The following is a 13,397-nucleotide window of genomic DNA, read 5'->3' as shown; positions in this document are numbered from 1 at the left end:
TATCCATTTGCTAACAGCGTAAAAAAAAAAAAAAAAAAAAAAAAAGGGTTAAACTCTGTTTACTACCCTCATGTTTTGTGGTTTTCAACATTTAGTACATAAATTTTTTTTTCATCCCAGAGTCATACCTAAAGTGTTAATTTTAGGAAACTCTCATACATCCATTAGTCAAACTGTTAATTCTCCCGTTAAGTGATGATGTGACGCCCATATAGACAATGATTAGGTGCCATATGTCATTAAAAATATTAAAATAATTAATTAAATAAAAGTTAACAAAAAAAAAAAAAAAAAAAAAAAAAAAACCCCATCCCTTCTCCCCCTGTGCCCCTAACCTAGAAGAAGAAGAAGAAGAAGAAGAAGAAAAGAAAAAAAAACCGAGTCTCGCCCCCAACCCAGAAGAAGAAGAAAAAAAAAAAAAAAAACCCAGTTCGTCATTTCCAGATTAATGGAGATCTACCACAAAACCAGTCCAAAAATCATTTCAAACTCAAACTCCCCATCTCAAAGTATTTTCGAAATTCATCCACATTGAAAATCCCAAAGATATAGCGTTCATGGTCTGGGTTCGTGTTCGCGGTCGCGGGGCGGGTGGGGGAAGGCAGGTGGGTCACCCGGGGAGGGGGGTGAACTGGGTTTGGGCTGCTCTTTTTTTTTCTTCTTTTTCTTCTTTTTTCTCCTTCTTCTTTCTTCTCTTCTCTTCTTCTTCTTCTTCTTCTTCTTCTTGGTTGCAGATTCGGTTATTCGGTTTTTTTTCTTTCTTTTTTTCCTCTTCTTCCTTCTTCATCTTCTTCCTCCTTCTTCTGGGTTGCAGATTCGGTTTTTTTTTCTTCTTCTTCTTCTTCTTCTTGGTTACAGATTCAGTTTTATTTTTTCCTTCTTCTTCTTCTTCTGGGTTGGGGGCCGGGGGATAAGGGATGGTTTTTTTTTTTTTTTAAACTTTTATTTAATTAATTATTTAAATATTTTTAATGGCACGTGGTGCCCAGTCATTGTCCACATGGGCACCACGTCATCACTTAACGAGAGTATTTACAGTTTGACTAACGGATGTGTGAGACTATCCCAAAATTTACACTTAAGGTATGACTCTGGGACGAAAAAAACTTGATGTATTAAATGTTGAAAACCACGAAACATGAGGGTAATAAACAATTTGCCCCAAAAAAAAAATTCATCAAAACCCACCTTTTCACGTTTTGTGAGAGAATCTAGAATCTCAAAAATTAAAGCCTACAATCCAAAATTTAAAACATAGAACTCAAAAATTAAAACCCAAAAATTGAAACACAGAATCCAAAAATTAAAATAGAGAATTAAAATTGAAATCTAGAATCTAAAAATCTAAAATGACAAATCCGATAAACAAATACAAAAAAAACACAATTCAAAAAATCTAGAACACATTCTAAGCTCTCTCTCTCTTACCTATTCCTCTTTTCTTTGACTTGCCATCTCTACAAATCCAAAAAATTCAATTTAAAAAACAAGTAATTAGAAGCAAAAATGGAGACGAAGATCGAGTTAAAAAGAGAAAGAGATGAGAGAGAGAGAGAGAGAGAGAGAGAGAGAGAGAGAGACGAACCAGAAAGAGTGATGCTTGGCTAGTTTAGGGGTTCTCTTTGTTGTTCATCGAGTAGAGGTCGCGAGAGAGGTTTTCGGAGAAGGAAGGAAAAAATGTTGATTGGGTCTTCGGAATAACCCATTTATATGAGAGGGCAATTTGGTCATTTCAAGTTCTAGAAAAATCCTTTCTGTCGTATTGTTTTGCATGTCGTATGTGTGTTCTGTGCATATTCAACAAAAATTCTATTTTGTTCGCAAGATTAACAAATGGGTCATTTCTATCAAATTTCCAAGATAAAAAGGAGAAATTAGGTTCACATCTCTCTTTCTTTCATTGCATTGATTAAAACTTTATTGTTTGTTAAATTTTTATCAAAGTCCCTAACTTTTAATGAACGTCATTATTTCAATTATATTTACATACCAACATAATTAAATTTTATTTCTAAAATATATTCATTTAGTGTTAGAAACGCTACATTTGGTATATTTATATTTATGATTAAACTTTGTATTATATATTACTATTTTTAGTTTGTGCCATTTTTAATTTGCAACCTTTTTAATTTGTACCCATATATTAATTTCATTTTGTGCCCATATTTTTATATGTTTTATTTATACTCATAATTTATTTATAATGTACCCATTTTTCTTTATAAATGTACCACTTTGTTATCTGTGACGACCCGTCCCTAATTTTCTATGTAATTTCTTCCCGAGTATTTGAATTGACATTTATGCCCTTGTTGGCAAGTGGCGTGGACGTGTTTATTTGTTCTTAAATTATTTTTCTTGCTATCGTAATTAAATAATACTCGTTGATACGATCACGTGAGTGCGAGTTAGACCCGAATTGGATTCGTAACGAAAAAGTTACGTTACGTTAAAGTACGTAATTGACTGGTAAAATTGTACACGAGCGCGTATTAATTTACTAGTGTTAGAAACACTGTTTAGGATAGATTGTGTCTGATTTCTCTATACAAATCCTATCCTTCCTTTTCTTTAAAACCGGACTCGTGCCTTACCCCTTACCACCAATTATTTTGTTTCCCTCATTATAGCAACCAATCAACTTTTCTCTCTCTCTTCCTAATCAGAAATCATTTCTTTCATTCTCTCTCATCTTCTCTCTTTTTTTCCTCACATGAGCTCCCTCACCCCTGCAACCACCATGTACTCACACCAAATATTGTAGATTGACTGTAAAAACCACACCATCACACTCATCTCGTCACCACGAACTCAACTGTACGCTCAGATCATGCGTTGGTTGAGTTTTGAGTGGTCAACACGGAGCAACTTGGAAGCTCCGACTCGGTCGAGTTGGTATCGTTGTGATCCTAGTCGAGTTAAGAGAATTTAGGATGTGGGGAAGCTTCCTTACAACTCCCTGAGGCTTCTAGGACAAGTTTGAAGAAGAAACAACCTCGAAAGCACACGGGTTCGAGGAGCAAAGTTTTGGCCGAACCTATCGAGCTATTTTTAGGCCAGTTCTTATCCACTTTTGGACTTTAGGAAGGTATAACATTGCTCTACTCTTCATAAGCTTCAAATCCATATAAAGGTTTGAAAATTTTCCAAAAACTAGTGAGTTTTTGCAGTTTTTGGCGAAACTAGACGACGACAAACGGCGTCAGGTAACATTATTAATGTTCATTACTATTTAACAGAATATTCCGTCAAATATGATGGAATATTCCTCTGTTCTGTCAGAGCCAATCCTTGGTTGGATGTGTGTCGATGAGGACGTCAGGCCCCTAAGGAGGTGGACTGTAAGATCCAACATCGCCCAGGGGTGAGGGATCCTGTAAACCTTACATGTATATTCCCATCTATACCTAGCACGAGGCCTTTTGGGAGCTCACTGGCTTCGAGTTCCGTAGGAACTTTGAAGTTAAGCGAGTTCGCACGAGAGCAATCCTAGAATGGGAGACCCACTGGGAAGTTCTCGTGTGAGTTCACAGAAACAAAACCGTGAGGGCATGGTTGGGGCCCAAAGTGGACAATATCGTGCTATGGTGGAGTCGAGACCGGGATGTGGTAGGGGTCTGGGCTAGGATGTGACAAATTAGATTTTACCCCTTTAGGTTTGGAGTCGATTTCAATTTCTTACAATATCTTTAAAAAATTTCAATTTCATACATTTATTTATCATTTTATTTCAATTTCATACATCCGTTAGAAAATCCGTTAAGTAAACCGTTAAATGATGACGTAACAAATATGAGATCTACATTTGTATTGACATGACTGCCAAATTTGTGCCACGTGACAACAAAAATAATTTTTTATGCATTTAAAATATTTTAATAATTTACCCTATTATCCCACCCCACCCCCTCCCCCCCAACCCTTCCCTCCCTTGCAACCCCCCATCCCAAAAAACCCAGATTTTTTTGCAGGAAGAACAACACTCCTTAAATTGTCAAAATACCAAAATCCCCTTCCGATGTCGTTGTTGGCTGCTTCTTGTGGGTCCGATCGATGCTAATTTGAGGTTAGAATGAGAGAAGGAGGAGGTTGATGCGAGAATTATACGCACACAAATTAAACCCTCTTTTTATCAATTGTAGTATAAGTATAAGTAGGGATCGTTCTGGACCGGGGATTAGGAGGGATTGCAAATCTCTTGGAAACTGACTCAAAAACGTAAAATAAAGTTTAAAACACTATACTAGACTCAAAGAATTCAAAAATACTTTAGGACATAAACTAAACAGATTCTAAGCACTAAAGAACAAGAAAGTAAAGGGGGGGGGGGTTTGATTTGACGAAATTAACTAAATTGCACAAATTGTAATTAAAGGCAAAACGTAAATATAAATGTGATGAAAATATGGATGATGGAATAGCCAAGGGGTTCTTCTCCACACATGTTACACTTGTATACAAGATTGATTCTCAGTTGGTCTTTCGATAAATTATGAAACTCAATACTCCGGGTTAATTAGGTCCGTTTAAATTAACCGTCAAGTTTTCCTTAAGTTAATGAATTGGATGGGTTTGCGCAACGCAATTCACAACATTCTCCAAAAGTCCTTTACGTGAACAGCACAATAAAGATACAATCAAAGATCATTAAGCATTATGAAAACTATAAATGTTGACGAGGCATTCGTTACTATGATGAGCATGAAACTCGTGCCAAGAATTCATTTAACGCGATTGTTTATAAGCAACCTCCACTACTTGTGAATATAAGTTCATAACGATTAGGTGAAACTCACTTATATTCTAGCGTCATATTCATGCATGAAAATTAAGCGCGCATTCTTAATAAACATTCATAAATAAGTTATCAATCAAACGGTTAAACAAATTGAATTCAAAACTTATGAAATTCCAACGAAAGGTAATCAATTCATATTGCAAGTATAAACATAGTTTCGAATCACCCCCTAGCTAAAGGGGGTTTAGTTCCTCATAACTTTGAAATCAAAGAAACACCTAAACATTCCAACAACTCAAACTTGAATTGTATGAACGTTTAGGCACTCTTTTCTTCCATTACTCATACGTACAAAACAAAGAGAATTGAATTTAAACTTTGAAATCAAAGAAACACCTAAACATTCCAACAACTCAAACTTGAATTGTATGAACGTTTAGGCCCTCTTATCTTCCTCGTTGTTGTAGCACAAGGTCTAAGGTGAGGTTTGGGGAATTATGGAAATGGATGAGGAATGGTGGAAGGGGGACTCACGGTTTTGGATTCTAAGGGGAAGTGTTTGTGTTAGTTGTGGTGTGAGAAATGGAGATGGAGTAGGGAGTGAATGAATGACAAATGAATGAAGTGTGTGTGGTTTATATAGGGAGAGAATGGGTGAGAATGTGGCTACAATGCATGTGAAAAACAGCTAGGAAAGTGGGTGGAAAGCTGGAATTGCACAAGGGGAATGCTGGAAAGCCAAGGGAACCCACGGCATTGAAGGTTTTGGTGCATGTGTTGGCTGATTTGTTTGTTGGGAAAAGCTTGTGAAAGCATGTGAATGTTGTTTGTGTGAAGTGTGTGTGAATGCATGTGGATTAAAGAGTGAATGATGGCTGAAATAATGATGGAAAACAGCTAGGAAAAGTATGGAATGCATGTGAAATGTAAAGGGAAAAATTGGAAATGGGAATGAAGGCCACGGCATGGGATGTTTTTTCTGGAATGATGGCAGGTTGTGTATGTGTTTGGGAAGAGAATAAATGTATGATGGTGGCTGAATGATTAAAGGGAATGAATGGGAGTGACACTAGGTTGGTTATGCATGTGGAATGTAGGTGTGTAGGTGCTGAAAATGCATGTGAATGCATGCTGGAAATGGGAGTGAAATGCACGGTATTGAGTTGGGAAATGAATGATTAAATGTGCATGTGGGTGAATGTGAAGGGAATGCATGTGTTGATTGATTTGTGGTGCAATGATGAAAGGCAAAGTGGAAGAATGTGGCTGAAATGGTTGAGGAAGGCACAACAATGGATTAGGGGGAGCATGTGCTTGTAGGGTTGATATGTTTGAAGATGCATGTGTTGAATTGGTGGTTGAATGATGAAAGAATAAGTGAATGATTATGATAAGTGATAAGTGAATGATTATGATAAGTGTATGATATGTTAAGTGATAAGTGAATGATATGTTAAGTGATAAGTGAATGATATGATAAGTGATAAATGAATGATATGTTAAGTGATAAATGAATGATATGTGGTGAATGATAAGTGAATGGAAGTGATAAGTAATAAGTGAATGGAAGTGATAAGTGAATGGTTTGATAAGTGAATGATATGATAAGTGAATGATATGATAAGTGAATGCTTTAAGTGTTTAAAATAGGGAACAAAGCCCTTCCTTGCATGGCAAGGAAGGGAGACACAAGGAAACACACGACAATGTCCTAAGGTTGCAAGGAATGTTGTTTTTGTGTTCTAAAATACGTAGGAGTCTTCAATGATGCTTAAACATGAGGTCTTTTAGGATTTAACTTTCCTACTTCAAGTCTTTAATTTCGTCCATCCTCTTGGCTCCAAGCATATGATATCCATTCCAATCTCTAATTTGCTCCAAAAGGCTCCAAAAGGCATCCTTTTGCATACCTTGCCCTTAGAACCTGAAAACACACAAAAGAAGCATAAAGGACTAAAATAACTAGAGAAACATCACGTAAATGCACGAGAACAAGCCATTTAAGTCGCATGAATATGCTCCTATCAAATACCCCCACACTTATCTTTTGCTAGTCCTCGAGCAAAACAGAAAGAAAAACAAAACAAAACCAAACGAGACAAAACAAGTAAAACACAACCTAAACCTTCCAACAACCGTCTTAGGGATTTCCAATGCACATGACACGTTAAAAATCATCATTCCCGCAGATTTTAGTCATCTTCACACTTAAGTACATTCTTAATCATAGTCACCATATACTAGTTCACAATTAAGCATTTAAAACCATGTTTTGAATGTAGTAACATGCCTTAGAGAATTTGCTCAATTCCTTACAAGATATGCACTCGATTTTCACTCAGATTTTCTAACTACACACCCTAATCTAGTCATATGTGAGAAGATTGATGTAAACATGAAAACGAACACTCACATATATGTATCACAAAGAACGCAATTTCTGGAGTTAATAAGCATGTTTAGATATGATCTCATGAATGGAATGCTACTACTTAGATGCGAGAACCAGTGACACCATAAGCTCATACCAAGTTCAAACTCCACAAATTGAAACACATAACACTCAAGATTGAAGTCACGGTTTGTAATGGGGCTTGGGGTAATTGGCTAAAAATGAAAGGTAAGGATAACAAACGTTCTTTAAGCAATAGTGAGCAAAGTATTGAATTAGGCACTTAGAATTCCCTTTAGAATGCAGAAGTCAACTTTGATCACCCAAGGGGGAATTACACAAAACTTAGGGCCATATTCAACTTTTTTGGACCCTTTCTTCAACCATCAACGCTCGTGAGTTCATTCTTACTTATTTTCACTCCTTTTTTTTTTTTTTTTTTTCTTTTTCTTTTCTTCTTCTTTTTCTTTTGAATCTCAAAACATAAATATAAATGTAAGAACAAACTTTTACTCCCCCACACTTATTTCCTTGCATAATGTAACTCAAAAGGAATTCATTTAAGTCATGCTCACTATACTTAAAGAACAAGGGTATAGGAAAGTCCTACTCTAGGCTAGGTAAGGGGTGATGTGGTTAGCAAAGAAAATAGGCTAAACGAGGCTCAACGGGGTTAAAACTAATATATACAAAATATGGGAAGTGAGGCTATTTGGCTATGGTGGCAACTACACAACTTCATCTTGATATATGTTATGCAAATCAATAACATGCTTTGAATGAAATGGGCATGAGTTCTAGCATTTGGAACTATATGATGAAACGCCTTCTAAGTAGTAACCAAGCAAAGAATAATGAGATCATGCAACGACTTTAGAAAACAAGAAATCACAGATTATACACTCCAAAGAACGTTATAGGCTCAAGTCTCTCAGGGTTGTAGCGTTTGTTTGAGTTTCTTCCTTCAAGCATGTTACAAAAACAAATTTTTTTTCTTTTATGATTGCATGTGAAGTCATACATTATGACCATAACCAAGCATATACCAAGAGTAAATCAAACTTTTCTCTATGTTAATAACTCTTTTTAACAGTCATACAATTAGAAACCAAATCCTTATCATTGTGTTGGAAGGTGACCTACGACACAAAAACGACTCAAAACACTCTTTTTAGGCTTTTCAAAACATTTTTTTTCAAATTTTTATGTGTTTTTCGGAGTTATAAAACAAAACACGCTAAAACAGTTTAAAAACACCTTAAAAACATTTAAAACAGCAAGGAACAACACTTGAAGTTATGGGTGATAAAATTCAACGAATTTGCATCAACATACTTAGTTACCCCCCCCCCCCCCACACTTAAATCAAACATTGTCCTCAATGTTTTAAGCATAGATTCACACAAAGCATAAGTAAATACACAAAAAGCACTTAAACATACTAAACATGGCAAAATGTAATTAACAAAGAGAAGAGTTTAGGGACGCAAATCTGGTTATGGAGTGTAAATTCCATCTTCTCTTTGTTGATTGCATTGAGGCTTGATCTTGATGATTCTACAGGCTTACTCTCGAACTGGTTTCTGCCCATCGTTGATTTTCCTTTGTGCTACTTCTTGAACTGGGCAGCAGGATGGTTCTTTTGGTTTTCCCCGAAGGTCTGAGCTTACTCCTTTGGTCTGTTTCTTTGTTCAATCTTTCCAATTCGTATTGAAAAGGGTTGGAGGATAACTCAGCCTATGTTTGTCTCCACATGCTTCAATGTATCATTTTCACTTGCCTTACTCGCTCCCCTTTGCAGAAGTGGTCCCTTCTCTGGAAGTGTATCAACCGTTGAAGATGACTACTCGAGAGCAACGCTAGGTAAGCAATCAGGAATAGATTCCAGGCAGTTGGCTCCAGATCGGAAGACTGACTCCAAGTGCCGACTGATTGCTTCTTTTACTTTGCCATGCGAGTAAGAACAAGGACAAAGAAAAAGACAGGGAAAGAGCATGATATGAGATACTTTTGCTTTTGACCTTGATGATATGAGATACCTTTGCTTTTGAAGAAGCGGTGAATGAATCAGCACATGTATTTGTTGTGCCGTTTCCTCCTGGGTCATCTGTACTCCAGGCATCTGGTATCATCTTTGGGGAAGAAGAAAAAAATGAGTATTTCGAAAGGCTTTGCTGGGAGTGTGCCCTCAGAGGTGAGGGAGAGTTGGGCATTTTCTTCAGGTCTGCCTTGCCATTAAAAAATGAAGGTCGACATATATAGAGATAATAGCAAGTGGTGGTACTTTTTACCCTTGTCGACAAACGTTTTGATCCCGCAAATCCGGCTTTTTTGAAATAGTGGCGCCTCTTCGATCTTTGAATACGCCTCTTCGATTTCTGAGCAGGCGCCCCTTCGATTTCTGAACGACGTCCCTTTGCTTTCTGAACGACACGTGGTAGTGCAGATGCGGCTCCTTTTGACAAAGCTGCACGCGTCTTCTGAAAAGCAGAGAAAGCGTCGCCGAACTTTGCGCTTGTCGGCTAAAGATGTGTAGTTGCGATGATGGCCTCCACGTGTTTTCAGCTTTGTTAGAAATCTTTTGACAAAGTTGAACGCGTTTTCTGAAAAGCCGAGGGAGCGTCGCCTAACTTACGCCGGAAAATCCGGCCCTTTGAATCGGTGGACGCGTCGCCTTGGCTTTTTATAGAGCTATCGATCACCGCCAACATACACACTCTGAAGATCTCCCATTCTTGAAAATCGTCTCCGGCCCTTCGAAATTTAACTCCATCCACCCCTTCTCTTTGAATACTTTTGAAAAAAATGGCAAACTCATCGAACCTTAGCTTAGATTTGAGTCTCAGCAGCGATCCGGTTGCGCCCCGTCAAGGTAATGTATGGCGCCCTTCTTTTTTATCTTCTAACGGTCCTCTTTCAGGTGAAGACTCTGTGATGCAGGACGCCACAATAGCTACAATAGTAGCTAGGAACCTCCTCACTCCAAAAGATAGTAGGCTGCTGTCAGGACGGTCCGATGAGTTGGCCGTTCAAGAGTCCCTCGCACTTAGTGTTCAGTGTGCGAGCTCTGTGTCCAACATGGGCCTACGCCTGCTTGCTCGGTCCCGTCAGGTGGAATCATTGATGGCAGAGGTGGAAAGACTTAAGCAATAGATCCAGCAGCTTAAGTACGAGAATAGAAGTTTGCATGTGCTTGCAAATAACTATTCGTCGGGGATGAAGAGGAAGCTTGATGAGCTGCAAGAATCTGAGGGTCGAATTTACAGTGATCGTCAAAGGCTTGCGTCTTATCTCCAGAGGCACCTTTTTCCTGGGTCATCCAGCGCTTGGCCAAGTATTGAGGCCTGGAATGCTCTAGCTCCGATGCCTCCCGCTCCAATGGCTTCCGCTCCGATGGCTTCCACTCCGATGCCTCCCGCTTCTATGCCTTCTGCTTCTATGCCTTCCGCTTCTGCGCCTCGTAGTGGGGCTTCACGTAAACAAACTTTGTGAAGCTCCACCTTTCTCCATGTTTAGTATCTTTTTTTTTTTTTTTTTTTTTTTTTTTTTTTTTTAATTTTTTTATTAACATAAATAAAATCAAACGGCATGGAATTGGTCCTTGAATGGAAGGTGATACTTGAAGTGAACCGGCATTCGTTTGAATTCTAGTGTAGGTGCCTGATTAAAAAAAATAGCAAGTTAGTATAAAATCTAATGGAATTTGGAAAAAAAAAACTTACTTGTTTTGTCCGACAAGAACTCAATGACAAACACCACTCCTTTGAAAGTTTCAGGGATATTGGACTTGGCCAGATTGCAAGTGATGGTTATGAGTTGTCCAATGTCATCAAATTTAACTTCTTTGGATTTTGTGGTTTCAAGAACGTCCTCTTTCATGAATTCATGACATTCCCTACTTGTCACCTTTGGAAGGGCTTCCAAGATGTCTTTTTCACCTTCTTCTTCCTTGGAAGTCATGAATCTGCAAGGAATAGGGATACTTGTGGGAACAGGGTTAAAAATAATGAAATTTGGAACAACCATACCTGTATTAGATGGCATAGGAGCAATAGGTGCCTCCGGCAAAGGTGTTTCCACCCTTTCCGTGGGTTGGGTGTATTCCTCTTCCTTGTGATTTGATTTTGATGGTTGAGGGTCCGTTCCAACCTCCTTGTCACTTCTCAACATGATAGCATTGGTGGTTTCAAATTCTCCCTTCTGATTTTCAATGGTTGAACTAGGGAGTTCGCCTTGGTCGCAAAATTGTCCTTCGAACTCCGCTATCTGCCCAATTTGCTTTTCCAGAGTAGTAAGTAATTGAAAAATCGTATCATTATCATTTGAATTACCTACATTACTTTGGGCAGGTTGTGGTGGCTGCATAGGCGTTGAATAGAACTCTTCATACGGCTGCCAATATCCTTCTTGTTGAGCCTCATTGTCTTGATTTTGTGAGCCCTGCACCAAACAAATTAATTCATTAAGCTTTTGATTATAATCTATTGACGAACTTAAATTTGGTTGGGCATATTGAATATGAGGTTGTGGTGGCTGCCAATATCCTTCTTGTTGAACATGTTGAGGTTCCCACCACATAGAGTTTGAATGATCACTCCAATCCGAATTGTAAGTATTGGAAAACACGTTATTCCTTGATTGAAGATCAAATATATCAATGCTTTGCATTTGAGACCTTTTCATGAGTTGTGACAAAAGAGAAGCATTATCAAGTGCCATGTTGTTCTTCTCTAGTACTTGAATTCAACAAACAAAACACAATTCAAAAACTAAAACTAAAATACATAATAGAAACGAACAATCCAAGAGATTAGCAAATTTGCTAATCCCCGGCAACGGCGCCAAAATTTGATGCGAGAATTATACGCACACAAATTAAACCCTCTTTTTATCAATTGTAGTATAAGTATAAGTAGGGATCGTTCTGGACCGGGGATTAGGAGGGATTGCAAATCTCTTGGAAACTGACTCAAAAACGTAAAATAAAGTTTAAAACACTATACTAGACTCAAAGAATTCAAAAATACTTTAAGACATAAACTAAACAGATTCTAAGCACTAAAGAACAAGAAAGTAAAGGGGGGGGTTTGATTTGACGAAATTAACTAAATTGCACAAATTGTAATTAAAGGCAAAACGTAAATATAAATGTGATGAAAATATGGATGATGGAATAGCCAAGGGATTCTTCTCCACACATGTTACACTTGCATACAAGATTGATTCTCAGTTGGTCTTTCGATAAATTATGAAACTCAATACTCCGGGTTAATTAGGTCCGTTTAAATTAACCGTCAAGTTTTCCTTAAGTTAATGAATTGGATGGGTTTGCGCAACGCAATTCACAACATTCTCCAAAAGTCCTTTACGTGAACAACACAATAAAGATACAATCAAAGATCATTAAGCATTATGAAAACTATAAATGTTGACGAGGCATTCGTTACTATGATGAGCATGAAACTCGTGCCAAGAATTCATTTAACGCGATTGTTTATAAGCAACCTCCACTACTTGTGAATATAAGTTCATAACGATTAGGTGAAACTCACTTATATTCTAGCGTCATATTCATGCATGAAAATTAAGCGCGCATTCTTAATAAACATTCATAAATAAGTTATCAATCAAACGGTTAAACAAATTGAATTCAAAACTTATGAAATTCCAACGAAAGGTAATCAATTCATATTGCAAGTATAAACATAGTTTCGAATCACCCCCTAGCTAAAGGGGGTTTAGTTCCTCATAACTTTGAAATCAAAGAAACACCTAAACATTCCAACAACTCAAACTTGAATTGTATGTTTAGGCACTCTTTTCTTCCATTACTTATACGTACAAAACAAAGAGAATTGAATTTAAACTTTGAAATCAAAGAAACACCTAAACATTCCAACAACTCAAACTTGAATTGTATGAACGTTTAGGCCCTCTTATCTTCCTCGTTGTTGTAGCACAAGGTCTAAGGTGAGGTTTGGGGAATTATGGAAATGGATGAGGAATGGTGGAAGGGGGACTCACGGTTTTGGATTTTAAGGGGAAGTGTTTGTGTTAGTTGTGGTGTGAGAAATGGAGATGGAGTGGGGAGTGAATGAATGACAAATGAATGAAGTGTGTGTGGTTTATATAGGGAGAGAATGGGTGAGAATGTGGCTACAATGCATGTGAAAAACAGCTAGGAAAGTGGGTGGAAAGCTGGAATTGCACAAGGGGAATGCTGGAAAGCCAAGGGAACCCACGGCATTGAAGGTTTTGGTGCAT

This window comes from Pyrus communis, chromosome 10 (assembly GCF_041283825.1).
Source record: "Pyrus communis isolate YQ-2024b chromosome 10, ASM4128382v1, whole genome shotgun sequence".
In the NCBI taxonomy this organism is placed as follows: Eukaryota; Viridiplantae; Streptophyta; class Magnoliopsida; order Rosales; family Rosaceae; genus Pyrus; species Pyrus communis.
This window is presented reverse-complemented; position numbering follows the sequence as displayed.